Below are 26,322 nucleotides of genomic sequence, written 5' to 3' on the forward strand. Positions count from 1 at the left end.
GTGACAAAATGTTCCAAACACACCCCAAGCACAACTCCATCGGGAAAGGTGCCAGGAACGAGTTCTCCTGGTAGTTTTGACATTGCTCCGGTACGCAGCTGAAAGGCACCACAAAAGTTGTTCTATCTGCATTCTGGGCTGAGATGGGGAACGGCTGAATTTTGGACTCGGCTGGTGACAAAATGTTCCAAATACAGCCCATGCACAACTCCACTAGGGAAGGTGCCAGAAAGAAGTTTTCTTGATACTGTTTACATTGCTCTGGTAAACAGCTGAAAGGCAGGAGAAAACTTGTTCTACCTGCTTTCCGGGCTGAGATGGGGAACCGCTGAATTTTGGACTCGGCCGGTGACAAAATGTTCCAAACACACCCCATGCACAACTCCACCGGGGAAGGTGCCAGACAAGAGTTCTCTTCATTGTTTTTACATTGCTCCGGTAGGCAGCTGAAAGGCACCACAAATGTTGTTCTACCTGCTTTCTGGGCTGAGATGGGGAACGGCTGAATTTTGGACTCGGCCGGTGACAATATGTTCCAAACACACCCCATGCACAACTCCACCGGGGAAGGTGCCAGACAAGAGTTCTCTTGGTAGTTTTTACATTGCTCCGGTAGGCAGCTGAAAGGCACCACAAAAGTTGTTCTTCCTGCTTTCTGGGCTGAGATGGGGAACCGCTGAATTTTGGAGTCGGCCGGTGACAAAATGTTCCAAACACACCCCATGCACAACTCCACCGGGGAAGGTGCCAGACAAGAGTTCTGTTGGTCCTTTTTACAGTGCTCTGGTAGGCAGCTGAAAGGCACCGCAAAAGTTGTTCTTCCTGCTTTCTGGGCTGAGATGGGGAACTGCTGAATTTTGGACTCGGCCGGTGACAAAATGTTCCAAACACACCCCATGCACAACTCCACCGGGGAAGGTGCCAGACAAGAGTTCTGTTGGTCCTTTTTACAGTGCTCTGGTAGGCAGCTGAAAGGCACCGCAAAAGTTGTTCTTCCTGCTTTCTGGGCTGAGATGGGGAACTGCTGAATTTTGGACTCGCCTGGTGACAAATTTTCCAAAAACACCCTATGCACAACTCCACCGGGGAAGGTGCCAGACAAGAGTTCTGTTGGTAGTTTTTACAATGCTCCGGTAGACAGCTGAAAGGCACCACAAAACTTGTCCTACCTGCTTTCTGGGCTGTGATGGGGAACCTCTGAATTTTGGAGTCGGCCGGTGACAAAATGTTCCAAACACACCCCATGCACAACTCCACCGGGGAAGGTGCCAGACAAGAGTTCTCTTGGTAGTTTTTACATTGCTCCGGTAGGCAGCTGAAAGGCACCACAATAGTTGTTCTACCTGCTTTCTGGGCTGAGATGGGGAACTGCTGAATTTTGGAGTCGGCCGGTAGACAATATGTTCCAAACACACCCCATGCACAACTCCACTAGGGAAGGTGCCAGAAAGAAGTTTTCTTGATACTGTTTACATTGCTCTGGTAAACAGCTGAAAGGCAGGAGAAAACTTGTTCTACCTGCTTTCCGGGCTGAGATGGGGAACCGCTGAATTTTGGACTCGGCCGGTGACAAAATGTTCCAAACACACCCCATGCACAACTCCACCGGGGAAGGTGCCAGACAAGAGTTCTCTTCATTGTTTTTACATTGCTCCGGTAGGCAGCTGAAAGGCACCACAAATGTTGTTCTACCTGCTTTCTGGGCTGAGATGGGGAACGGCTGAATTTTGGACTCGGCCGGTGACAATATGTTCCAAACACACCCCATGCACAACTCCACCGGGGAAGGTGCCAGACAAGAGTTCTCTTGGTAGTTTTTACATTGCTCCGGTAGGCAGCTGAAAGGCACCACAAAAGTTGTTCTTCCTGCTTTCTGGGCTGAGATGGGGAACCGCTGAATTTTGGACTCGGCCGGTGACAAAATGTTCCAAACACACCCCATGCACAACTCCACCGGGGAAGGTGCCAGAAAGGAGTTCTTTTGGTAGTTTTTATACTACCTTGGTAGGCAGCTGAAAGGCACAAAAAAAGTTGTTCTACCTGCTTTCTGGGCTGAGATGGGGAACCGCTGAATTTTGGACTCGGCCGGTGACAAAATGTTCCAAACACACCCCATGCACAACTCCACCGGGGAAGGTGTCAGAAAGGAGTTCTGTTGGTAGTTTTTACATTGCTTTGGTAGGCAGCTGAAAGGCACCACAAAAGTTGTTCTACCTGCTTTCTGGGCTGAGATGGGGAACTGCTGAATTTTGGACTCGGCCGGTGACAAAATGTTCCAAACACACCCCATGCACAACTCCACCGGGGAAGGTGCCAGAAAGGAGTTCTGTTGATAATTTTTACACTACCTTGGTAGGCACCTGAAAGACACCGCAAAAGTTGTTCTACCTGCTTCCTGGGCTGAGATGGGGAACCGCTGAATTTTGGACTCGGCTGGTGACAAAATGTTCCAAATACAGCCCATGCACAACTCCACTAGGGAAGGTGCCAGAAAGAAGTTTTCTTGATACTGTTTACATTGCTCTGGTAGGCAGCTGAAAGGCAGGAGAAAACTTTTTCTACCTGCTTTCCGGGCTGAGATGGGGAACTGCTGAATTTTGGACTCGGCTGTGACAAAATGTTCCAAACACACCCCATGCACAACTCCACCGGGGAAGGTGCCAGACAAGAGTTCTGTTGGTAGTTTTTACATTGCTTTGGTAGGCAGCTGAAAGGCACCACAAAACTTGTTCTTCCTGCTTTCTGGGCTGAGATGGGGAACCGCTGAATTTTGGACTCGGCCGGTGACTAAATATTCCAAACACACCCCATGCACAACTCCAATAGGGAAAGTGCCAGAAAGGAGTTCTGGTGATAGTTTTTACACTAACCTGGTAGGCACCTGAAAGACACCACAAAACTTGTTTGACCTGCTTTCTGGGCTGAGATGGGGAACCGCTGAATATTGGACTCGGCTGGTGACAAAATGTTCCAAACACACCCCAAGCACAACTCCATCGGGAAAGGTGCCAGGAACGAGTTCTCCTGGTAGTTTTGACATTGCTCCGGTACGCAGCTGAAAGGCACCACAAAAGTTGTTCTATCTGCATTCTGGGCTGAGATGGGGAACGGCTGAATTTTGGACTCGGCTGGTGACAAAATGTTCCAAATACAGCCCATGCACAACTCCACCGGGGAAGGTGCCAGAAAAGAGTTCTCTTGGTAGTTTTTACATTGCTCCTGTAGGCAGCTGAAAGGCACCACAAATGTTGTTCTTCCTGCTTTCTGGGCTGAGATGGGGAACCGCTGAATTTTGGAGTCGGCCGGTGACAAAGTGTTCCAAACACACCCCATGCACAACTCCACCGGGGAAGGTGCCAGACAAGAGTTCTCTTGGTAGTTTTTACATTGCTCCTGTAGGCAGCTGAAAGGCACCACAAATGTTGTTCTTCCTGCTTTCTGGGCTGAGATGGGGAACCTCTGAATTTTGGACTCGCCTGGTGACAAATTTTCCAAAAACACCCCATGCACAACTCCACCGGGGAAGGTGTCAGAAAGGAGTTCTGTTGGTAGTTTTTACACTACCTTGGTAGGCAGCTGAAAAGCACAAAAAAAGTTGTTCTACCTGCTTTCTGGGCTGAGATGGGGAACGGCTGAATTTTGGAGTCGGCCGGTGAGAAAATGTTCCAAACACACCCCATGCACAACTCCACCGGGGAAGGTGCCAGAAAGGAGTTCTTTTGGTAGTTTTTATACTACCTTGGTAGGCAGCTGAAAAGCACAAAAAAAGTTGTTCTACCTGCTTTCTGGGCTGAGATGGGGAACCGCTGAATTTTGGAGTCGGCCGGTGACAATATGTTCCAAACACACCCCATGCACAACTCCACCGGGGAAGGTGCCAGACAAGAGTTCTCTTCATAGTTTTTACATTGCTCCGGTAGGCAGCTGAAAGGCACCGCAAAAGTTGTTCTTCCTGCTTTCTGGGCTGAGATGGGGAACTGCTGAATTTTGGACTCGGCCGGTGACAAAATTTTCCAAACACACCCCATGCACAACTCCACCGGGGAAGGTGCCAGACAAGAGTTCTGTTGGTAGTTTTTACATTGCTTTGGTAGGCAGCTGAAAGGCACCACAAAAGTTGTTCTTCCTGCTTTCTGGGCTGAGATGGGGAACTGCTGAATTTTGGACTCGCCTGGTGACAAAGTGTTCCAAACACACCCCATGCACAACTCCACCGGGGAAGGTGCCAGACAAGAGTTCTGTTGGTAGTTTTTACACTACCTTGGTAGGCAGCTGAAAAGCACAAAAAAAGTTGTTCTACCTGCTTTCTGGGCTGAGATGGGGAACGGCTGAATTTTGGACTCGGCCGGTGACAATATGTTCCAAACACACCCCATGCACAACTCCACCGGGGAAGGTGCCAGACAAGAGTTCTCTTCATTGCTTTTACATTGCTCCGGTAGGCAGCTGAAAGGCACCACAAAAGTTGTTCTACCTGCTTTCTGGGCTGAGATGGGGAACCTCTGAATTTTGGACTCGGCCGGTGACAAAATGTTCCAAACACACCCCATGCACAACTCCACCGGGGAAGGAGCCAGACAAGAGTTCTCTTCATTGTTTTTACATTGCTCCGGTAGGCAGCTGAAAGGCACCACAAAAGTTGTTCTACCTGCTTTCTGGGTTGAGATGGGGAACAGCTGAATTTTGGAGTCGGCTGGTGACAAAATGTTCCAAACACACCCCATGCACAACTCCACCGGGGAAGGTGCCAGACAAGAGTTCTCTTGGTAGTTTTTACATTGCTCCGGTAGGCAGCTGAAAGGCACCACAAATGTTGTTCTACCTGCTTTCTGGGCTGAGATGGGGAACCGCTGAATTTTGGAGTCGGCCGGTGACAAAGTGTTCCAAACACACCCCATGCACAACTCCACCGGGGAAGGTGCCAGACAAGAGTTCTGTTGGTAGTTTTTACATTGCTCCTGTAGGCAGCTGAAAGGCACCACAAATGTTGTTCTTCCTGCTTTCTGGGCTGAGATGGGGAACCTCTGAATTTTGGACTCGGCCGGTGACAAAATGTGCCAAACACACCCCATGCACAACTCCACCGGGGAACGTGCCAGAAAAGAGTTCTGTTGGTAGTTTTTACACTACCTTGGTAGGCCCCTGAAAGACACCGCAAAAGTTGTTCTACCTGCTTTCTGGGCTGAGATGGGGAACCGCAGAATTTTGGAGTCGGCCGGTGACAAAATGTTCCAAACACACCCCATGCACAACTCCACCGGGGAAGGTGCCAGACAAGAGTTCTCCTGGTAGTTTTTACATTGCTCCGGTAGGCAGCTGAAAGGCACCACAAAAGTTGTTCTTCCTGCTTTCTGGGCTGAGATGGGGAACCGCTGAATTTTGGAGTCGGCCGGTGACAATATGTTCCAAACACACCCCATGCACAACTCCACCGGGGAAGGTGCCAGACAAGAGTTCTTTTGGTAGTTTTTACATTGCTTTGGTAGGCAGCTGAAAGGCACCACAAAAGTTGTTCTACCTGCTTTCTGGGCTGAGATGGGGAACTGCTGAATTTTGGACTCGGCCGGTGACAAAATGTTCCAAACACACCCCATGCACAACTCCACCGGGGAAGGTGCCAGAAAGGAGTTCTGTTGATAATTTTTACACTACCTTGGTAGGCACCTGAAAGACACCGCAAAAGTTGTTCTACCTGCTTCCTGGGCTGAGATGGGGAACCGCTGAATTTTGGACTCGGCCGGTGACAAAATGTTCCAAACACACCCCATGCACAACTCCACCGGGGAAGGTGCCAGACAAGAGTTCTCTTGGTAGTTTTTACATTGCTCCGGTAGGCAGCTGAAAGGCACCACAAAAGTTGTTCTTCCTGCTTTCTGGGCTGAGATGGGGAACCGCTGAATTTTGGACTCGGCCGGTGACTAAATATTCCAAACACACCCCGTGCACAACTCCACTAGGGAAAGTGCCAGAAAGGAGTTCTGGTGATAGTTTTTACACTAACCTGGTAGGCACCTGAAAGACACCACAAAACTTGTTTGACCTGCTTTCTGGGCTGAGATGGGGAACCGCGGCATATTGGACTCGGCTGGTGACAAAATGTTCCAAACACACCCCAAGCACAACTCCATCGGGAAAGGTGCCAGGAACGAGTTCTCCTGGTAGTTTTGACATTGCTCCGGTACGCAGCTAAAAGGCACCACAAAAGTTGTTCTATCTGCATTCTGGGCTGAGATGGGGAACGGCTGAATTTTGGACTCGGCTGGTGACAAAATGTTCCAAATACAGCCCATGCACAACTCCACTAGGGAAGGTGCCAGAAAGAAGTTTTCTTGATACTGTTTACATTGCTCTGGTAAACAGCTGAAAGGCAGGAGAAAACTTGTTCTACCTGCTTTCCGGGCTGAGATGGGGAACTGCTGAATTTTGGACTCGGCTGTGACAAAATGTTCCAAACACACCCCATGCACAACTCCACCGGGGAAGGTGCCAGACAAGAGTTCTCTTGGCCCTTTTTACAGTGCTCTGGTAGGCAGCTGAAAGGCACCGCAAAAGTTGTTCTTCCTGCTTCCTGGGCTGAGATGGGGAACCGCTGAATTTTGGACTCGGCCGGTGACAAAATGTTCCAAACACACCCCATGCACAACTCCACCGGGGAAGGTGCCAGACAAGAGTTCTCTTGGTAGTTTTTACATTGCTCCGGTAGGCAGCTGAAAGGCACCACAAAAGTTGTTCTTCCTGCTTTCTGGGCTGAGATGGGGAACCGCTGAATTTTGGACTCGGCCGGTGACTAAATATTCCAAACACACCCCGTGCACAACTCCACTAGGGAAAGTGCCAGAAAGGAGTTCTGGTGATAGTTTTTACACTAACCTGGTAGGCACCTGAAAGACACCACAAAACTTGTTTGACCTGCTTTCTGGGCTGAGATGGGGAACCGCGGCATATTGGACTCGGCTGGTGACAAAATGTTCCAAACACACCCCAAGCACAACTCCATCGGGAAAGGTGCCAGAAACGAGTTCTCCTGGTAGTTTTGACATTGCTCCGGTACGCAGCTGAAAGGCACCACAAAAGTTGTTCTATCTGCATTCTGGGCTGAGATGGGGAACGGCTGAATTTTGGACTCGGCTGGTGACAAAATGTTCCAAATACAGCCCATGCACAACTCCACTAGGGAAGGTGCCAGAAAGAAGTTTTCTTGATACTGTTTACATTGCTCTGGTAGGCAGCTGAAAGGCAGGAGAAAACTTGTTCTACCTGCTTTCCGGGCTGAGATGGGGAACCGCTGAATTTTGGACTCGGCCGGTGACAAAATGTTCCAAACACACCCCATGCACAACTCCACCGGGGAAGGTGCCAGACAAGAGTTCTCTTCATTGTTTTTACATTGCTCCGGTAGGCAGCTGAAAGGCACCACAAATGTTGTTCTACCTGCTTTCTGGGCTGAGATGGGGAACGGCTGAATTTTGGACTCGGCCGGTGACAATATGTTCCAAACACACCCCATGCACAACTCCACCGGGGAAGGTGCCAGACAAGAGTTCTCTTGTTAGTTTTTACATTGCTCCGGTAGGCAGCTGAAAGGCACCACAAAAGTTGTTCTTCCTGCTTTCTGGGCTGAGATGGGGAACCGCTGAATTTTGGACTCGGCCGGTGACAAAATGTGCCAAACACACCCCATGCACAACTCCACCGGGGAAGGTGCCAGAAAGGAGTTCTGTTGGTAGTTTTTACACTACCTTGGTAGGCAGCTGAAAAGCACAAAAAAAGTTGTTCTACCTGCTTTCTGGGCTGAGATGGGGAACCGCTGAATTTTGGAGTCGGCCGGTGACAATATGTTCCAAACACACCCCATGCACAACTCCACCGGGGAAGGTGCCAGACAAGAGTTCTCTTCATAGTTTTTACATTGCTCCGGTAGGCAGCTGAAAGGCACCACAAATGTTGTTCTTCCTGCTTTCTGGGCTGAGATGGGGTACTGCTGAATTTTGGACTCGGCTGGTGACAAAATATTCCAAACACACCCCATGCACAACTCCACCGGGGAAGGTGCCAGAAAAGAGTTCTCTTGGTAGTTTTTACATTGCTTTGGTAGGCAGCTGAAAGGCACCACAAAAGTTGTTCTTCCTGCTTTCTGGGCTGAGATGGGGAACTGCTGAATTTTGGACTCGCCTGGTGACAAATTTTCCAAAAACACCCCATGCACAACTCCACCGGGGAAGGTGCCAGAAAAGAGTTCTGTTGGTAGTTTTTACACTACCTTGGTAGGCAGCTGAAAAGCACAAAAAAAGTTGTTCTACCTGCTTTCTGGGCTGAGATGGGGAACGGCTGAATTTTGGACTCGGCCGGTGACAATATGTTCCAAACACACCCCATGCACAACTCCACCGGGGAAGGTGCCAGAAAAGAGTTCTGTTGGTAGTTTTTACACTACCTTGGTAGGCAGCTGAAAAGCACAAAAAAAGTTGTTCTACCTGCTTTCTGGGCTGAGATGGGGAACGGCTGAATTTTGGACTCGGCCGGTGACAAAATGTTCCAAACACACCCCATGCACAACTCCACCGGGGAAGGTGCCAGACAAGAGTTCTCTTCATTGTTTTTACATTGCTCCGGTAGGCAGCTGAAAGGCACCACAAAAGTTGTTCTACCTGCTTTCTGGGCTCTGATGGGGAACCTCTGAATTTTGGACTCGGCCGGTGACAAAATGTTCCAAACACACCCCATGCACAACTCCACCGGGGAAGGAGCCAGACAAGAGTTCTCTTCATTGTTTTTACATTGCTCCGGTAGGCAGCTGAAAGGCACCACAAAAGTTGTTCTACCTGCTTTCTGGGTTGAGATGGGGAACAGCTGAATTTTGGAGTCGGCTGGTGACAAAATGTTCCAAACACACCCCATGCACAACTCCACCGGGGAAGGTGCCAGACAAGAGTTCTCTTGGTAGTTTTTACATTGCTCCGGTAGGCAGCTGAAAGGCACCACAATAGTTGTTCTACCTGCTTTCTGGGCTGAGATGGGGAACCGCTGAATTTTGGAGTCGGCCGGTGACAATATGTTCCAAACACACCCCATGCACAACTCCACCGGGGAAGGTGCCAGACAAGAGTTCTCTTGGTAGTTTTTACATTGCTCCGGTAGGCAGCTGAAAGGCACCACAAAAGTTGTTCTTCCTGCTTTCTGGGCTGAGATGGGGAACCGCTGAATTTTGGAGTCGGCCGGTGACAAAATGTGCCAAACACACCCCATGCACAACTCCACCGGGGAAGGTGCCAGAAAGGAGTTCTGTTGGTAGTTTTTACACTACCTTGGTAGGCAGCTGAAAAGCACAAAAAAAGTTGTTCTACCTGCTTTCTGGGCTGAGATGGGGAACCGCTGAATTTTGGAGTCGGCCGGTGACAATATGTTCCAAACACACCCCATGCACAACTCCACCGGGGAAGGTGCCAGACAAGAGTTCTCTTCATAGTTTTTACATTGCTCCGGTAGGCAGCTGAAAGGCACCACAAATGTTGTTCTTCCTGCTTTCTGGGCTGAGATGGGGTACTGCTGAATTTTGGACTCGGCTGGTGACAAAATATTCCAAACACACCCCATGCACAACTCCACCGGGGAAGGTGCCAGAAAAGAGTTCTCTTGGTAGTTTTTACATTGCTTTGGTAGGCAGCTGAAAGGCACCACAAAAGTTGTTCTTCCTGCTTTCTGGGCTGAGATGGGGAACTGCTGAATTTTGGACTCGCCTGGTGACAAATTTTCCAAAAACACCCCATGCACAACTCCACCGGGGAAGGTGCCAGAAAAGAGTTCTGTTGGTAGTTTTTACACTACCTTGGTAGGCAGCTGAAAAGCACAAAAAAAGTTGTTCTACCTGCTTTCTGGGCTGAGATGGGGAACGGCTGAATTTTGGACTCGGCCGGTGACAATATGTTCCAAACACACCCCATGCACAACTCCACCGGGGAAGGTGCCAGACAAGAGTTCTCTTCATTGTTTTTACATTGCTCCGGTAGGCAGCTGAAAGGCACCACAAAAGTTGTTCTACCTGCTTTCTGGGTTGAGATGGGGAACAGCTGAATTTTGGAGTCGGCTGGTGACAAAATGTTCCAAACACACCCCATGCACAACTCCACCGGGGAAGGTGCCAGACAAGAGTTCTCTTGGTAGTTTTTACATTGCTCCGGTAGGCAGCTGAAAGGCACCACAATAGTTGTTCTACCTGCTTTCTGGGCTGAGATGGGGAACCGCTGAATTTTGGAGTCGGCCGGTGACAAAATGTTCCAAACACACCCCATGCACAACTCCACCGGGGAAGGTGCCAGACAAGAGTTCTCTTGGTAGTTTTTACATTGCTCCGGTAGGCAGCTGAAAGGCACCACAAAAGTTGTTCTTCCTGCTTTCTGGGCTGAGATGGGGAACCGCTGAATTTTGGAGTCGGCCGGTGACAAAATGTGCCAAACACACCCCATGCACAACTCCACCGGGGAAGGAGCCAGACAAGAGTTCTCTTCATTGTTTTTACATTGCTCCGGTAGGCAGCTGAAAGGCACCACAAATGTTGTTCTACCTGCTTTCTGGGCTGAGATGGGGAACCGCTGAATTTTGGAGTCGGCCGGTGACAATATGTTCCAAACACACCCCATGCACAACTCCACCGGGGAAGGTGCCAGACAAGAGTTCTCTTCATAGTTTTTACATTGCTCCGGTAGGCAGCTGAAAGGCACCACAAATGTTGTTCTTCCTGCTTTCTGGGCTGAGATGGGGTACTGCTGAATTTTGGACTCGGCTGGTGACAAAATATTCCAAACACACCCCATGCACAACTCCACCGGGGAAGGTGCCAGAAAAGAGTTCTCTTGGTAGTTTTTACATTGCTTTGGTAGGCAGCTGAAAGGCACCACAAAAGTTGTTCTTCCTGCTTTCTGGGCTGAGATGGGGAACTGCTGAATTTTGGACTCGCCTGGTGACAAATTTTCCAAAAACACCCCATGCACAACTCCACCGGGGAAGGTGCCAGAAAAGAGTTCTGTTGGTAGTTTTTACACTACCTTGGTAGGCAGCTGAAAAGCACAAAAAAAGTTGTTCTACCTGCTTTCTGGGCTGAGATGGGGAACCGCTGAATTTTGGACTCGGCCGGTGACAAAATGTTCCAAACACACCCCATGCACAACTCCACCGGGGAAGGTGCCAGACAAGAGTTCTCTTGGTAGTTTTTACATTGCTCCGGTAGGCAGCTGAAAGGCACCACAATAGTTGTTCTACCTGCTTTCTGGGCTGAGATGGGGAACTGCTGAATTTTGGAGTCGGCCGGTAGACAATATGTTCCAAACACACCCCATGCACAACTCCACTAGGGAAGGTGCCAGAAAGAAGTTTTCTTGATACTGTTTACATTGCTCTGGTAAACAGCTGAAAGGCAGGAGAAAACTTGTTCTACCTGCTTTCCGGGCTGAGATGGGGAACGGCTGAATTTTGGAGTCGGCCGGTGACAAAATGTTCCAAACACACCCCATGCACAACTCCACCGGGGAAGGTGCCAGACAAGAGTTCTCTTCATTGTTTTTGCATTGCTCCGGTAGGCAGCTGAAAGGCACCACAAATGTTGTTCTACCTGCTTTCTGGGCTGAGATGGGGAACGGCTGAATTTTGGACTCGGCCGGTGACAATATGTTCCAAACACACCCCATGCACAACTCCACCGGGGAAGGTGCCAGACAAGAGTTCTCTTGTTAGTTTTTACATTGCTCCGGTAGGCAGCTGAAAGGCACCACAAAAGTTGTTCTTCCTGCTTTCTGGGCTGAGATGGGGAACCGCTGAATTTTGGAGTCGGCCGGTGACAAAATGTGCCAAACACACCCCATGCACAACTCCACCGGGGAAGGTGCCAGACAAGAGTTCTGTTGGTCCTTTTTACAGTGCTCTGGTAGGCAGCTGAAAGGCACCGCAAAAGTTGTTCTTCCTGCTTTCTGGGCTGAGATGGGGAACTGCTGAATTTTGGACTCGGCCGGTGACAAAATGTTCCAAACACACCCCATGCACAACTCCACCGGGGAAGGTGCCAGACAAGAGTTCTGTTGGTAGTTTTTACATTGCTTTGGTAGGCAGCTGAAAGGCACCACAAAAGTTGTTCTTCCTGCTTTCTGGGCTGAGATGGGGAACCGCTGAATTTTGGAGTCGGCCGGTGACAAAATGTGCCAAACACACCCCATGCACAACTCCACCGGGGAAGGTGCCAGACAAGAGTTCTGTTGGTCCTTTTTACAGTGCTCTGGTAGGCAGCTGAAAGGCACCGCAAAAGTTGTTCTTCCTGCTTTCTGGGCTGAGATGGGGAACTGCTGAATTTTGGACTCGCCTGGTGACAAATTTTCCAAAAACACCCTATGCACAACTCCACCGGGGAAGGTGCCAGACAAGAGTTCTGTTGGTAGTTTTTACAATGCTCCGGTAGACAGCTGAAAGGCACCACAAAACTTGTCCTACCTGCTTTCTGGGCTGTGATGGGGAACCTCTGAATTTTGGAGTCGGCCGGTGACAAAATGTTCCAAACACACCCCATGCACAACTCCACCGGGGAAGGTGCCAGACAAGAGTTCTCTTGGTAGTTTTTACATTGCTCCGGTAGGCAGCTGAAAGGCACCACAATAGTTGTTCTACCTGCTTTCTGGGCTGAGATGGGGAACCGCTGAATTTTGGAGTCGGCCGGTGACAAAATGTTCCAAACACACCCCATGCACAACTCCACCGGGGAAGGTGCCAGACAAGAGTTCTCTTGGTAGTTTTTACATTGCTCCGGTAGGCAGCTGAAAGGCACCACAAAAGTTGTTCTTCCTGCTTTCTGGGCTGAGATGGGGAACCGCTGAATTTTGGACTCGGCCGGTGACAAAATGTGCCAAACACACCCCATGCACAACTCCACCGGGGAAGGTGCCAGAAAGGAGTTCTGTTGGTAGTTTTTACACTACCTTGGTAGGCAGCTGAAAAGCACAAAAAAAGTTGTTCTACCTGCTTTCTGGGCTGAGATGGGGAACCGCTGAATTTTGGAGTCGGCCGGTGACAATATGTTCCAAACACACCCCATGCACAACTCCACCGGGGAAGGTGCCAGACAAGAGTTCTCTTCATAGTTTTTACATTGCTCCGGTAGGCAGCTGAAAGGCACCACAAATGTTGTTCTTCCTGCTTTCTGGGCTGAGATGGGGTACTGCTGTATTTTGGACTCGGCTGGTGACAAAATATTCCAAACACACCCCATGCACAACTCCACCGGGGAAGGTGCCAGAAAAGAGTTCTCTTGGTAGTTTTTACATTGCTTTGGTAGGCAGCTGAAAGGCACCACAAAAGTTGTTCTTCCTGCTTTCTGGGCTGAGATGGGGAACTGCTGAATTTTGGACTCGCCTGGTGACAAATTTTCCAAAAACACCCCATGCACAACTCCACCGGGGAAGGTGCCAGAAAAGAGTTCTGTTGGTAGTTTTTACACTACCTTGGTAGGCAGCTGAAAAGCACAAAAAAAGTTGTTCTACCTGCTTTCTGGGCTGAGATGGGGAACGGCTGAATTTTGGACTCGGCCGGTGACAATATGTTCCAAACACACCCCATGCACAACTCCACCGGGGAAGGTGCCAGACAAGAGTTCTCTTCATTGTTTTTACATTGCTCCGGTAGGCAGCTGAAAGGCACCACAAAAGTTGTTCTACCTGCTTTCTGGGCTCTGATGGGGAACCTCTGAATTTTGGACTCGGCCGGTGACAAAATGTTCCAAACACACCCCATGCACAACTCCACCGGGGAAGGAGCCAGACAAGAGTTCTCTTCATTGTTTTTACATTGCTCCGGTAGGCAGCTGAAAGGCACCACAAAAGTTGTTCTACCTGCTTTCTGGGCTGAGATGGGGAACCGCTGAATTTTGGAGTCGGCCGGTGACAAAATGTTCCAAACACACCCCATGCACAACTCCACCGGGGAAGGTGCCAGACAAGAGTTCTCTTGGTAGTTTTTACATTGCTCCGGTAGGCAGCTGAAAGGCACCACAATAGTTGTTCTACCTGCTTTCTGGGCTGAGATGGGGAACCGCTGAATTTTGGAGTCGGCCGGTGACAAAATGTTCCAAACACACCCCATGCACAACTCCACCGGGGAAGGTGCCAGACAAGAGTTCTCTTGGTAGTTTTTACATTGCTCCGGTAGGCAGCTGAAAGGCACCACAAAAGTTGTTCTTCCTGCTTTCTGGGCTGAGATGGGGAACCGCTGAATTTTGGACTCGGCCGGTGACAAAATGTGCCAAACACACCCCATGCACAACTCCACCGGGGAAGGTGCCAGAAAGGAGTTCTGTTGGTAGTTTTTACACTACCTTGGTAGGCAGCTGAAAAGCACAAAAAAAGTTGTTCTACCTGCTTTCTGGGCTGAGATGGGGAACCGCTGAATTTTGGAGTCGGCCGGTGACAATATGTTCCAAACACACCCCATGCACAACTCCACCGGGGAAGGTGCCAGACAAGAGTTCTCTTCATTGTTTTTACATTGCTCCGGTAGGCAGCTGAAAGGCACCACAAAAGTTGTTCTACCTGCTTTCTGGGCTCTGATGGGGAACCTCTGAATTTTGGACTCGGCCGGTGACAAAATGTTCCAAACACACCCCATGCACAACTCCACCGGGGAAGGAGCCAGACAAGAGTTCTCTTCATTGTTTTTACATTGCTCCGGTAGGCAGCTGAAAGGCACCACAAATGTTGTTCTACCTGCTTTCTGGGCTGAGATGGGGAACGGCTGAATTTTGGAGTCGGCTGGTGACAATATGTTCCAAACACACCCCATGCACAACTCCACCGGGGAAGGTGCCAGACAAGAGTTCTGTTGGTAGTTTTTACATTGCTCCGGTAGGCAGCTGAAAGGCACCACAAAAGTTGTTCTACCTGCTTTCTGGGTTGAGATGGGGAACAGCTGAATTTTGGAGTCGGCTGGTGACAAAATGTTCCAAACACACCCCATGCACAACTCCACCGGGGAAGGTGCCAGACAAGAGTTCTCTTGGTAGTTTTTACATTGCTCCGGTAGGCAGCTGAAAGGCACCGCAAAAGTTGTTCTTCCTGCTTTCTGGGCTGAGATGGGGAACTGCTGAATTTTGGACTCGCCTGGTGACAAATTTTCCAAAAACACCCTATGCACAACTCCACCGGGGAAGGTGCCAGACAAGAGTTCTGTTGGTAGTTTTTACATTGCTCCGGTAGGCAGCTGAAAGGCACCACAATAGTTGTTCTACCTGCTTTCTGGGCTGAGATGGGGAACTGCTGAATTTTGGAGTCGGCCGGTAGACAATATGTTCCAAACACACCCCATGCACAACTCCACTAGGGAAGGTGCCAGAAAGAAGTTTTCTTGATACTGTTTACATTGCTCTGGTAAACAGCTGAAAGGCAGGAGAAAACTTGTTCTACCTGCTTTCCGGGCTGAGATGGGGAACCGCTGAATTTTGGACTCGGCCGGTGACAAAATGTTCCAAACACACCCCATGCACAACTCCACCGGGGAAGGTGCCAGACAAGAGTTCTCTTCATTGTTTTTACATTGCTCCGGTAGGCAGCTGAAAGGCACCACAAATGTTGTTCTACCTGCTTTCTGGGCTGAGATGGGGAACGGCTGAATTTTGGACTCGGCCGGTGACAATATGTTCCAAACACACCCCATGCACAACTCCACCGGGGAAGGTGCCAGACAAGAGTTCTCTTGGTAGTTTTTACATTGCTCCGGTAGGCAGCTGAAAGGCACCACAAAAGTTGTTCTTCCTGCTTTCTGGGCTGAGATGGGGAACCGCTGAATTTTGGAGTCGGCCGGTGACAAAATGTTCCAAACACACCCCATGCACAACTCCACCGGGGAAGGTGCCAGACAAGAGTTCTGTTGGTTCTTTTTACAGTGCTCTGGTAGGCAGCTGAAAGGCACCGCAAAAGTTGTTCTTCCTGCTTTCTGGGCTGAGATGGGGAACTGCTGAATTTTGGACTCGGCCGGTGACAAAATTTTCCAAACACACCCCATGCACAACTCCACCGGGGAAGGTGCCAGACAAGAGTTCTGTTGGTAGTTTTTACATTGCTTTGGTAGGCAGCTGAAAGGCACCACAAAAGTTGTTCTTCCTGCTTTCTGGGCTGAGATGGGGAACCGCTGAATTTTGGAGTCGGCCGGTGACAAAGTGTTCCAAACACACCCCATGCACAACTCCACCGGGGAAGGTGCCAGACAAGAGTTCTGTTGGTCCTTTTTACAGTGCTCTGGTAGGCAGCTGAAAGGCACCGCAAAAGTTGTTCTTCCTGCTTTCTGGGCTGAGATGGGGAACTGCTGAATTTTGGACTCGCCTGGTGACAAATTTTCCAAAAACACCCTATGCACAACTCCACCGGGGAAGGTGCCAGACAAGAGTTCTGTTGGTAGTTTTTACAATGCTCCGGTAGACAGCTGAAAGGCACCACAAAACTTGTCCTACCTGCTTTCTGGGCTGTGATGGGGAACCTCTGAATTTTGGAGTCGGCCGGTGACAAAATGTTCCAAACACACCCCATGCACAACTCCACCGGGGAAGGTGCCAGACAAGAGTTCTCTTGGTAGTTTTTACATTGCTTTGGTAGGCAGCTGAAAGGCACCACAATAGTTGTTCTACCTGCTTTCTGGGCTGAGATGGGGAACCGCTGAATTTTGGAGTCGGCCGGTGACAAAATGTTCCAAACACACCCCATGCACAACTCCACCGGGGAAGGTGCCAGACAAGAGTTCTCTTGGTAGTTTTTACATTGCTCCGGTAGGCAGCTGAAAGGCACCACAAAAGTTGTTCTTCCTGCTTTCTGGGCTGAGATGGGGAACCGCTGAATTTTGGACTCGGCCGGTGACAAAATGTGCCAAACACACCCCATGCACAACTCCACCGGGGAAGGTGCCAGAAAGGAGTTCTGTTGGTAGTTTTTACACTACCTTGGTAGGCAGCTGAAAAGCACAAAAAAAGTTGTTCTACCTGCTTTCTGGGCTGAGATGGGGAACCGCTGAATTTTGGAGTCGGCCGGTGACAATATGTTCCAAACACACCCCATGCACAACTCCACCGGGGAAGGTGCCAGACAAGAGTTCTCTTCATAGTTTTTACATTGCTCCGGTAGGCAGCTGAAAGGCACCACAAATGTTGTTCTTCCTGCTTTCTGGGCTGAGATGGGGTACTGCTGAATTTTGGACTCGGCTGGTGACAAAATATTCCAAACACACCCCATGCACAACTCCACCGGGGAAGGTGCCAGAAAAGAGTTCTCTTGGTAGTTTTTACATTGCTTTGGTAGGCAGCTGAAAGGCACCACAAAAGTTGTTCTTCCTGCTTTCTGGGCTGAGATGGGGAACTGCTGAATTTTGGACTCGCCTGGTGACAAATTTTCCAAAAACACCCCATGCACAACTCCACCGGGGAAGGTGCCAGAAAAGAGTTCTTTTGGTAGTTTTTACACTACCTTGGTAGGCAGCTGAAAAGCACAAAAAAAGTTGTTCTACCTGCTTTCTGGGCTGAGATGGGGAACGGCTGAATTTTGGAGTCGGCCGGTGACAATATGTTCCAAACACACCCCATGCACAACTCCACCGGGGAAGGTGCCAGACAAGAGTTCTCTTCATTGTTTTTACATTGCTCCGGTAGGCAGCTGAAAGGCACCACAAAAGTTGTTCTACCTGCTTTCTGGGCTCTGATGGGGAACCTCTGAATTTTGGACTCGGCCGGTGACAAAATGTTCCAAACACACCCCATGCACAACTCCACCGGGGAAGGAGCCAGACAAGAGTTCTCTTCATTGTTTTTACATTGCTCCGGTAGGCAGCTGAAAGGCACCACAAAAGTTGTTCTACCTGCTTTCTGGGTTGAGATGGGGAACAGCTGAATTTTGGAGTCGGCTGGTGACAAAATGTTCCAAACACACCCCATGCACAACTCCACCGGGGAAGGTGCCAGACAAGAGTTCTCTTGGTAGTTTTTACATTGCTCCGGTAGGCAGCTGAAAGGCACCACAATAGTTGTTCTACCTGCTTTCTGGGCTGAGATGGGGAACCGCTGAATTTTGGAGTCGGCCGGTGACAAAATGTTCCAAACACACCCCATGCACAACTCCACCGGGGAAGGTGCCAGACAAGAGTTCTCTTGGTAGTTTTTACATTGCTCCGGTAGGCAGCTGAAAGGCACCACAAAAGTTGTTCTTCCTGCTTTCTGGGCTGAGATGGGGAACCGCTGAATTTTGGAGTCGGCCGGTGACAAAATGTGCCAAACACACCCCATGCACAACTCCACCGGGGAAGGTGCCAGAAAGGAGTTCTGTTGGTAGTTTTTACACTACCTTGGTAGGCAGCTGAAAAGCACAAAAAAAGTTGTTCTACCTGCTTTCTGGGCTGAGATGGGGAACCGCTGAATTTTGGAGTCGGCCGGTGACAATATGTTCCAAACACACCCCATGCACAACTCCACCGGGGAAGGTGCCAGACAAGAGTTCTCTTCATAGTTTTTACATTGCTCCGGTAGGCAGCTGAAAGGCACCACAAATGTTGTTCTTCCTGCTTTCTGGGCTGAGATGGGGTACTGCTGAATTTTGGACTCGGCTGGTGACAAAATATTCCAAACACACCCCATGCACAACTCCACCGGGGAAGGTGCCAGAAAAGAGTTCTCTTGGTAGTTTTTACATTGCTTTGGTAGGCAGCTGAAAGGCACCACAAAAGTTGTTCTTCCTGCTTTCTGGGCTGAGATGGGGAACTGCTGAATTTTGGACTCGCCTGGTGACAAATTTTCCAAAAACACCCCATGCACAACTCCACCGGGGAAGGTGCCAGAAAAGAGTTCTGTTGGTAGTTTTTACACTACCTTGGTAGGCAGCTGAAAAGCACAAAAAAAGTTGTTCTACCTGCTTTCTGGGCTGAGATGGGGAACGGCTGAATTTTGGACTCGGCCGGTGACAATATGTTCCAAACACACCCCATGCACAACTCCACCGGGGAAGGTGCCAGACAAGAGTTCTCTTCATTGTTTTTACATTGCTCCGGTAGGCAGCTGAAAGGCACCACAAAAGTTGTTCTACCTGCTTTCTGGGTTGAGATGGGGAACAGCTGAATTTTGGAGTCGGCTGGTGACAAAATGTTCCAAACACACCCCATGCACAACTCCACCGGGGAAGGTGCCAGACAAGAGTTCTCTTGGTAGTTTTTACATTGCTCCGGTAGGCAGCTGAAAGGCACCACAATAGTTGTTCTACCTGCTTTCTGGGCTGAGATGGGGAACCGCTGAATTTTGGAGTCGGCCGGTGACAAAATGTTCCAAACACACCCCATGCACAACTCCACCGGGGAAGGTGCCAGACAAGAGTTCTCTTGGTAGTTTTTACATTGCTCCGGTAGGCAGCTGAAAGGCACCACAAAAGTTGTTCTTCCTGCTTTCTGGGCTGAGATGGGGAACCGCTGAATTTTGGACTCGGCCGGTGACAAAATGTGCCAAACACACCCCATGCACAACTCCACCGGGGAAGGTGCCAGAAAGGAGTTCTGTTGGTAGTTTTTACACTACCTTGGTAGGCAGCTGAAAAGCACAAAAAAAGTTGTTCTACCTGCTTTCTGGGCTGAGATGGGGAACCGCTGAATTTTGGAGTCGGCCGGTGACAATATGTTCCAAACACACCCCATGCACAACTCCACCGGGGAAGGTGCCAGACAAGAGTTCTCTTCATAGTTTTTACATTGCTCCGGTAGGCAGCTGAAAGGCACCACAAATGTTGTTCTTCCTGCTTTCTGGGCTGAGATGGGGTACTGCTGAATTTTGGACTCGGCTGGTGACAAAATATTCCAAACACACCCCATGCACAACTCCACCGGGGAAGGTGCCAGAAAAGAGTTCTCTTGGTAGTTTTTACATTGCTTTGGTAGGCAGCTGAAAGGCACCACAAAAGTTGTTCTTCCTGCTTTCTGGGCTGAGATGGGGAACTGCTGAATTTTGGACTCGCCTGGTGACAAATTTTCCAAAAACACCCCATGCACAACTCCACCGGGGAAGGTGCCAGAAAAGAGTTCTGTTGGTAGTTTTTACACTACCTTGGTAGGCAGCTGAAAAGCACAAAAAAAGTTGTTCTACCTGCTTTCTGGGCTGAGATGGGGAACGGCTGAATTTTGGACTCGGCCGGTGACAATATGTTCCAAACACACCCCATGCACAACTCCACCGGGGAAGGTGCCAGACAAGAGTTCTCTTCATTGTTTTTACATTGCTCCGGTAGGCAGCTGAAAGGCACCACAAAAGTTGTTCTACCTGCTTTCTGGGCTCTGATGGGGAACCTCTGAATCTTGGACTCGGCCGGTGACAAAATGTTCCAAACACACCCCATGCACAACTCCACCGGGGAAGGAGCCAGACAAGAGTTCTCTTCATTGTTTTTACATTGCTCCGGTAGGCAGCTGAAAGGCACCACAAATGTTGTTCTACCTGCTTTCTGGGCTGAGATGGGGAACGGCTGAATTTTGGAGTCGGCTGGTGACAATATGTTCCAAACACACCCCATGCACAACTCCACCGGGGAAGGTGCCAGACAAGAGTTCTGTTGGTAGTTTTTACATTGCTCCGGTAGGCAGCTGAAAGGCACCACAAAAGTTGTTCTACCTGCTTTCTGGGTTGAGATGGGGAACAGCTGAATTTTGGAGTCGGCTGGTGACAAAATGTTCCAAACACACCCCATGCACAACTGCACCGGGGAAGGTGCCAGACAAGAGTTCTGTTGGTAGTTTTTACATTGCTTTGGTAGGCAGCTGAAAGGCACCACAAAAGTTGTTCTTCCTGCTTTCTGGGCTGAGATGGGGAATCCCTGAATTTTGGACTCGGATGGTGACAAAGTGTTCCAAACACACCCCATGCACAACTCCACCGGGGAAGGTGCCAGACAAGAGTTCTCTTGGTAGTTTTTACATTGCTCCTGTAGGCAGCTGAAAGGCACCACAAATGTTGTTCTTCCTGCTTTCTGGGCTGAGATGGGGAACCGCTGAATTTTGGAGTCGGCCGGTGACAAAGTGTTCCAAACACACCCCATGCACAACTCCACCGGGGAAGGTGCCAGACAAGAGTTCTGTTGGTAGTTTTTACATTGCTCCTGTAGGCAGCTGAAAGGCACCACAAATGTTGTTCTTCCTGCTTTCTGGGCTGAGATGGGGAACCTCTGAATTTTGGACTCGCCTGGTGACAAATTTTCCAAAAACACCCCATGCACAACTCCACCGGGGAAGGTGTCAGAAAGGAGTTCTGTTGGTAGTTTTTACACTACCTTGGTAGGCAGCTGAAAAGCACAAAAAAAGTTGTTCTACCTGCTTTCTGGGCTGAGATGGGGAACGGCTGAATTTTGGAGTCGGCCGGTGAGAAAATGTTCCAAACACACCCCATGCACAACTCCACCGGGGAATGTGCCAGAAAGGAGTTCTTTTGGTAGTTTTTATACTACCTTGGTAGGCAGCTGAAAAGCACAAAAAAAGTTGTTCTACCTGCTTTCTGGGCTGAGATGGGGAACCGCTGAATTTTGGAGTCGGCCGGTGACAATATGTTCCAAACACACCCCATGCACAACTCCACCGGGGAAGGTGCCAGACAAGAGTTCTCTTCATAGTTTTTACATTGCTCCGGTAGGCAGCTGAAAGGCACCACAAATGTTGTTCTTCCTGCTTTCTGGGCTGAGATGGGGTACTGCTGAATTTTGGACTCGGCTGGTGACAAAATATTCCAAACACACCCCATGCACAACTCCACCGGGGAAGGTGCCAGAAAAGAGTTCTCTTGGTAGTTTTTACATTGCTTTGGTAGGCAGCTGAAAGGCACCACAAAAGTTGTTCTTCCTGCTTTCTGGGCTGAGATGGGGAACTGCTGAATTTTGGACTCGCCTGGTGACAAATTTTCCAAAAACACCCCATGCACAACTCCACCGGGGAAGGTGCCAGAAAAGAGTTCTGTTGGTAGTTTTTACACTACCTTGGTAGGCAGCTGAAAAGCACAAAAAAAGTTGTTCTACCTGCTTTCTGGGCTGAGATGGGGAACGGCTGAATTTTGGACTCGGCCGGTGACAATATGTTCCAAACACACCCCATGCACAACTCCACCGGGGAAGGTGCCAGACAAGAGTTCTCTTCATTGTTTTTACATTGCTCCGGTAGGCAGCTGAAAGGCACCACAAAAGTTGTTCTACCTGCTTTCTGGGCTCTGATGGGGAACCTCTGAATTTTGGACTCGGCCGGTGACAAAATGTTCCAAACACACCCCATGCACAACTCCACCGGGGAAGGAGCCAGACAAGAGTTCTCTTCATTGTTTTTACATTGCTCCGGTAGGCAGCTGAAAGGCACCACAAAAGTTGTTCTACCTGCTTTCTGGGTTGAGATGGGGAACAGCTGAATTTTGGAGTCGGCTGGTGACAAAATGTTCCAAACACACCCCATGCACAACTCCACCGGGGAAGGTGCCAGACAAGAGTTCTCTTGGTAGTTTTTACATTGCTCCGGTAGGCAGCTGAAAGGCACCACAAATGTTGTTCTTCCTGCTTTCTGGGCTGAGATGGGGAACCGCTGAATTTTGGAGTCGGCTGGTGACAAAGTGTTCCAAACACACCCCATGCACAACTCCACCGGGGAAGGTGCCAGACAAGAGTTCTGTTGGTAGTTTTTACATTGCTCCTGTAGGGAGCTGAAAGGCACCACAAATGTTGTTCTTCCTGCTTTCTGGGCTGAGATGGGGAACCTCTGAATTTTGGACTCGGCCGGTGACAAAATGTGCCAAACACACCCCATGCACAACTCCACCGGGGAACGTGCCAGAAAAGAGTTCTGTTGGTAGTTTTTACACTACCTTGGTAGGCCCCTGAAAGACACCGCAAAAGTTGTTCTACCTGCTTTCTGGGCTGAGATGGGGAACCGCAGAATTTTGGAGTCGGCCGGTGACAAAATGTTCCAAACACACCCCATGCACAACTCCACCGGGGAAGGTGCCAGACAAGAGTTCTCCTGGTAGTTTTTACATTGCTCCGGTAGGCAGCTGAAAGGCACCACAAAAGTTGTTCTTCCTGCTTTCTGGGCTGAGATGGGGAACCGCTGAATTTTGGAGTCGGCCGGTGACAATATGTTCCAAACACACCCCATGCACAACTCCACCGGGGAAGGTGCCAGACAAGAGTTCTTTTGGTAGTTTTTACATTGCTTTGGTAGGCAGCTGAAAGGCACCACAAAAGTTGTTCTACCTGCTTTCTGGGCTGAGATGGGGAACTGCTGAATTTTGGACTCGGCCGGTGACAAAATGTTCCAAACACACCCCATGCACAACTCCACCGGGGAAGGTGCCAGAAAGGAGTTCTGTTGATAATTTTTACACTACCTTGGTAGGCACCTGAAAGACACCGCAAAAGTTGTTCTACCTGCTTCCTGGGCTGAGATGGGGAACCGCTGAATTTTGGACTCGGCCGGTGACAAAATGTTCCAAACACACCCCATGCACAACTCCACCGGGGAAGGTGCCAGACAAGAGTTCTCTTGGTAGTTTTTACATTGCTCCGGTAGGCAGCTGAAAGGCACCACAAAAGTTGTTCTTCCTGCTTTCTGGGCTGAGATGGGGAACCGCTGAATTTTGGACTCGGCCGGTGACTAAATATTCCAAACACACCCCGTGCACAACTCCACTAGGGAAAGTGCCAGAAAGGAGTTCTGGTGATAGTTTTTACACTAACCTGGTAGGCACCTGAAAGACACCACAAAACTTGTTTGACCTGCTTTCTGGGCTGAGATGGGGAACCGCGGCATATTGGACTCGGCTGGTGACAAAATGTTCCAAACACACCCCAAGCACAACTCCATCGGGAAAGGTGCCAGGAACGAGTTCTCCTGGTAGTTTTGACATTGCTCCGGTACGCAGCTAAAAGGCACCACAAAAGTTGTTCTATCTGCATTCTGGGCTGAGATGGGGAACGGCTGAATTTTGGACTCGGCTGGTGACAAAATGTTCCAAATACAGCCCATGCACAACTCCACTAGGGAAGGTGCCAGAAAGAAGTTTTCTTGATACTGTTTACATTGCTCTGGTAAACAGCTGAAAGGCAGGAGAAAACTTGTTCTACCTGCTTTCCGGGCTGAGATGGGGAACTGCTGAATTTTGGACTCGGCTGTGACAAAATGTTCCAAACACACCCCATGCACAACTCCACCGGGGAAGGTGCCAGACAAGAGTTCTCTTGGCCCTTTTTACAGTGCTCTGGTAGGCAGCTGAAAGGCACCGCAAAAGTTGTTCTTCCTGCTTCCTGGGCTGAGATGGGGAACCGCTGAATTTTGGACTCGGCCGGTGACAAAATGTTCCAAACACACCCCATGCACAACTCCACCGGGGAAGGTGCCAGACAAGAGTTCTCTTGGTAGTTTTTACATTGCTCCGGTAGGCAGCTGAAAGGCACCACAAAAGTTGTTCTTCCTGCTTTCTGGGCTGAGATGGGGAACCGCTGAATTTTGGACTCGGCCGGTGACTAAATATTCCAAACACACCCCGTGCACAACTCCACTAGGGAAAGTGCCAGAAAGGAGTTCTGGTGATAGTTTTTACACTAACCTGGTAGGCACCTGAAAGACACCACAAAACTTGTTTGACCTGCTTTCTGGGCTGAGATGGGGAACCGCGGCATATTGGACTCGGCTGGTGACAAAATGTTCCAAACACACCCCAAGCACAACTCCATCGGGAAAGGTGCCAGAAACGAGTTCTCCTGGTAGTTTTGACATTGCTCCGGTACGCAGCTGAAAGGCACCACAAAAGTTGTTCTATCTGCATTCTGGGCTGAGATGGGGAACGGCTGAATTTTGGACTCGGCTGGTGACAAAATGTTCCAAATACAGCCCATGCACAACTCCACTAGGGAAGGTGCCAGAAAGAAGTTTTCTTGATACTGTTTACATTGCTCTGGTAAACAGCTGAAAGGCAGGAGAAAACTTGTTCTACCTGCTTTCCGGGCTGAGATGGGGAACCGCTGAATTTTGGACTCGGCCGGTGACAAAATGTTCCAAACACACCCCATGCACAACTCCACCGGGGAAGGTGCCAGAAAAGAGTTCTCTTCATTGTTTTTACATTGCTCCGGTAGGCAGCTGAAAGGCACCACAAATGTTGTTCTACCTGCTTTCTGGGCTGAGATGGGGAACGGCTGAATTTTGGACTCGGCCGGTGACAATATGTTCCAAACACACCCCATGCACAACTCCACCGGGGAAGGTGCCAGACAAGAGTTCTCTTGTTAGTTTTTACATTGCTCCGGTAGGCAGCTGAAAGGCACCACAAAAGTTGTTCTTCCTGCTTTCTGGGCTGAGATGGGGAACTGCTGAATTTTGGACTCGCCTGGTGACAAATTTTCCAAAAACACCCCATGCACAACTCCACCGGGGAAGGTGCCAGAAAAGAGTTCTGTTGGTAGTTTTTACACTACCTTGGTAGGCAGCTGAAAAGCACAAAAAAAGTTGTTCTACCTGCTTTCTGGGCTGAGATGGGGAACCGCTGAATTTTGGACTCGGCCGGTGACAATATGTTCCAAACACACCCCATGCACAACTCCACCGGGGAAGGTGCCAGACAAGAGTTCTCTTCATTGTTTTTACATTGCTCCGGTAGGCAGCTGAAAGGCACCACAAAAGTTGTTCTACCTGCTTTCTGGGCTCTGATGGGGAACCTCTGAATTTTGGACTCGGCCGGTGACAAAATGTTCCAAACACACCCCATGCACAACTCCACCGGGGAAGGTGCCAGACAAGAGTTCTGTTGGTAGTTTTTACATTGCTCCGGTAGGCAGCTGAAAGGCACCACAAAAGTTGTTCTACCTGCTTTCTGGGCTGAGATGGGGAACAGCTGAATTTTGGAGTCGGCTGGTGACAAAATGTTCCAAACACACCCCATGCACAACTGCACCGGGGAAGGTGCCAGACAAGAGTTCTGTTGGTAGTTTTTACATTGCTTTGGTAGGCAGCTGAAAGGCACCACAAAAGTTGTTCTTCCTGCTTTCTGGGCTGAGATGGGGAATCCCTGAATTTTGGACTCGGATGGTGACAAAGTGTTCCAAACACACCCCATGCACAACTCCACCGGGGAAGGTGCCAGACAAGAGTTCTCTTGGTAGTTTTTACATTGCTCCTGTAGGCAGCTGAAAGGCACCACAAATGTTGTTCTTCCTGCTTTCTGGGCTGAGATGGGGAACCGCTGAATTTTGGAGTCGGCCGGTGACAAAATGTGCCAAACACACCCCATGCACAACTCCACCGGGGAAGGTGCCAGAAAGGAGT

The sequence above is a fragment of the Falco peregrinus genome, chromosome 6 (assembly GCF_023634155.1).
Source record: "Falco peregrinus isolate bFalPer1 chromosome 6, bFalPer1.pri, whole genome shotgun sequence".
Lineage (NCBI taxonomy): Eukaryota > Metazoa > Chordata > Aves > Falconiformes > Falconidae > Falco > Falco peregrinus.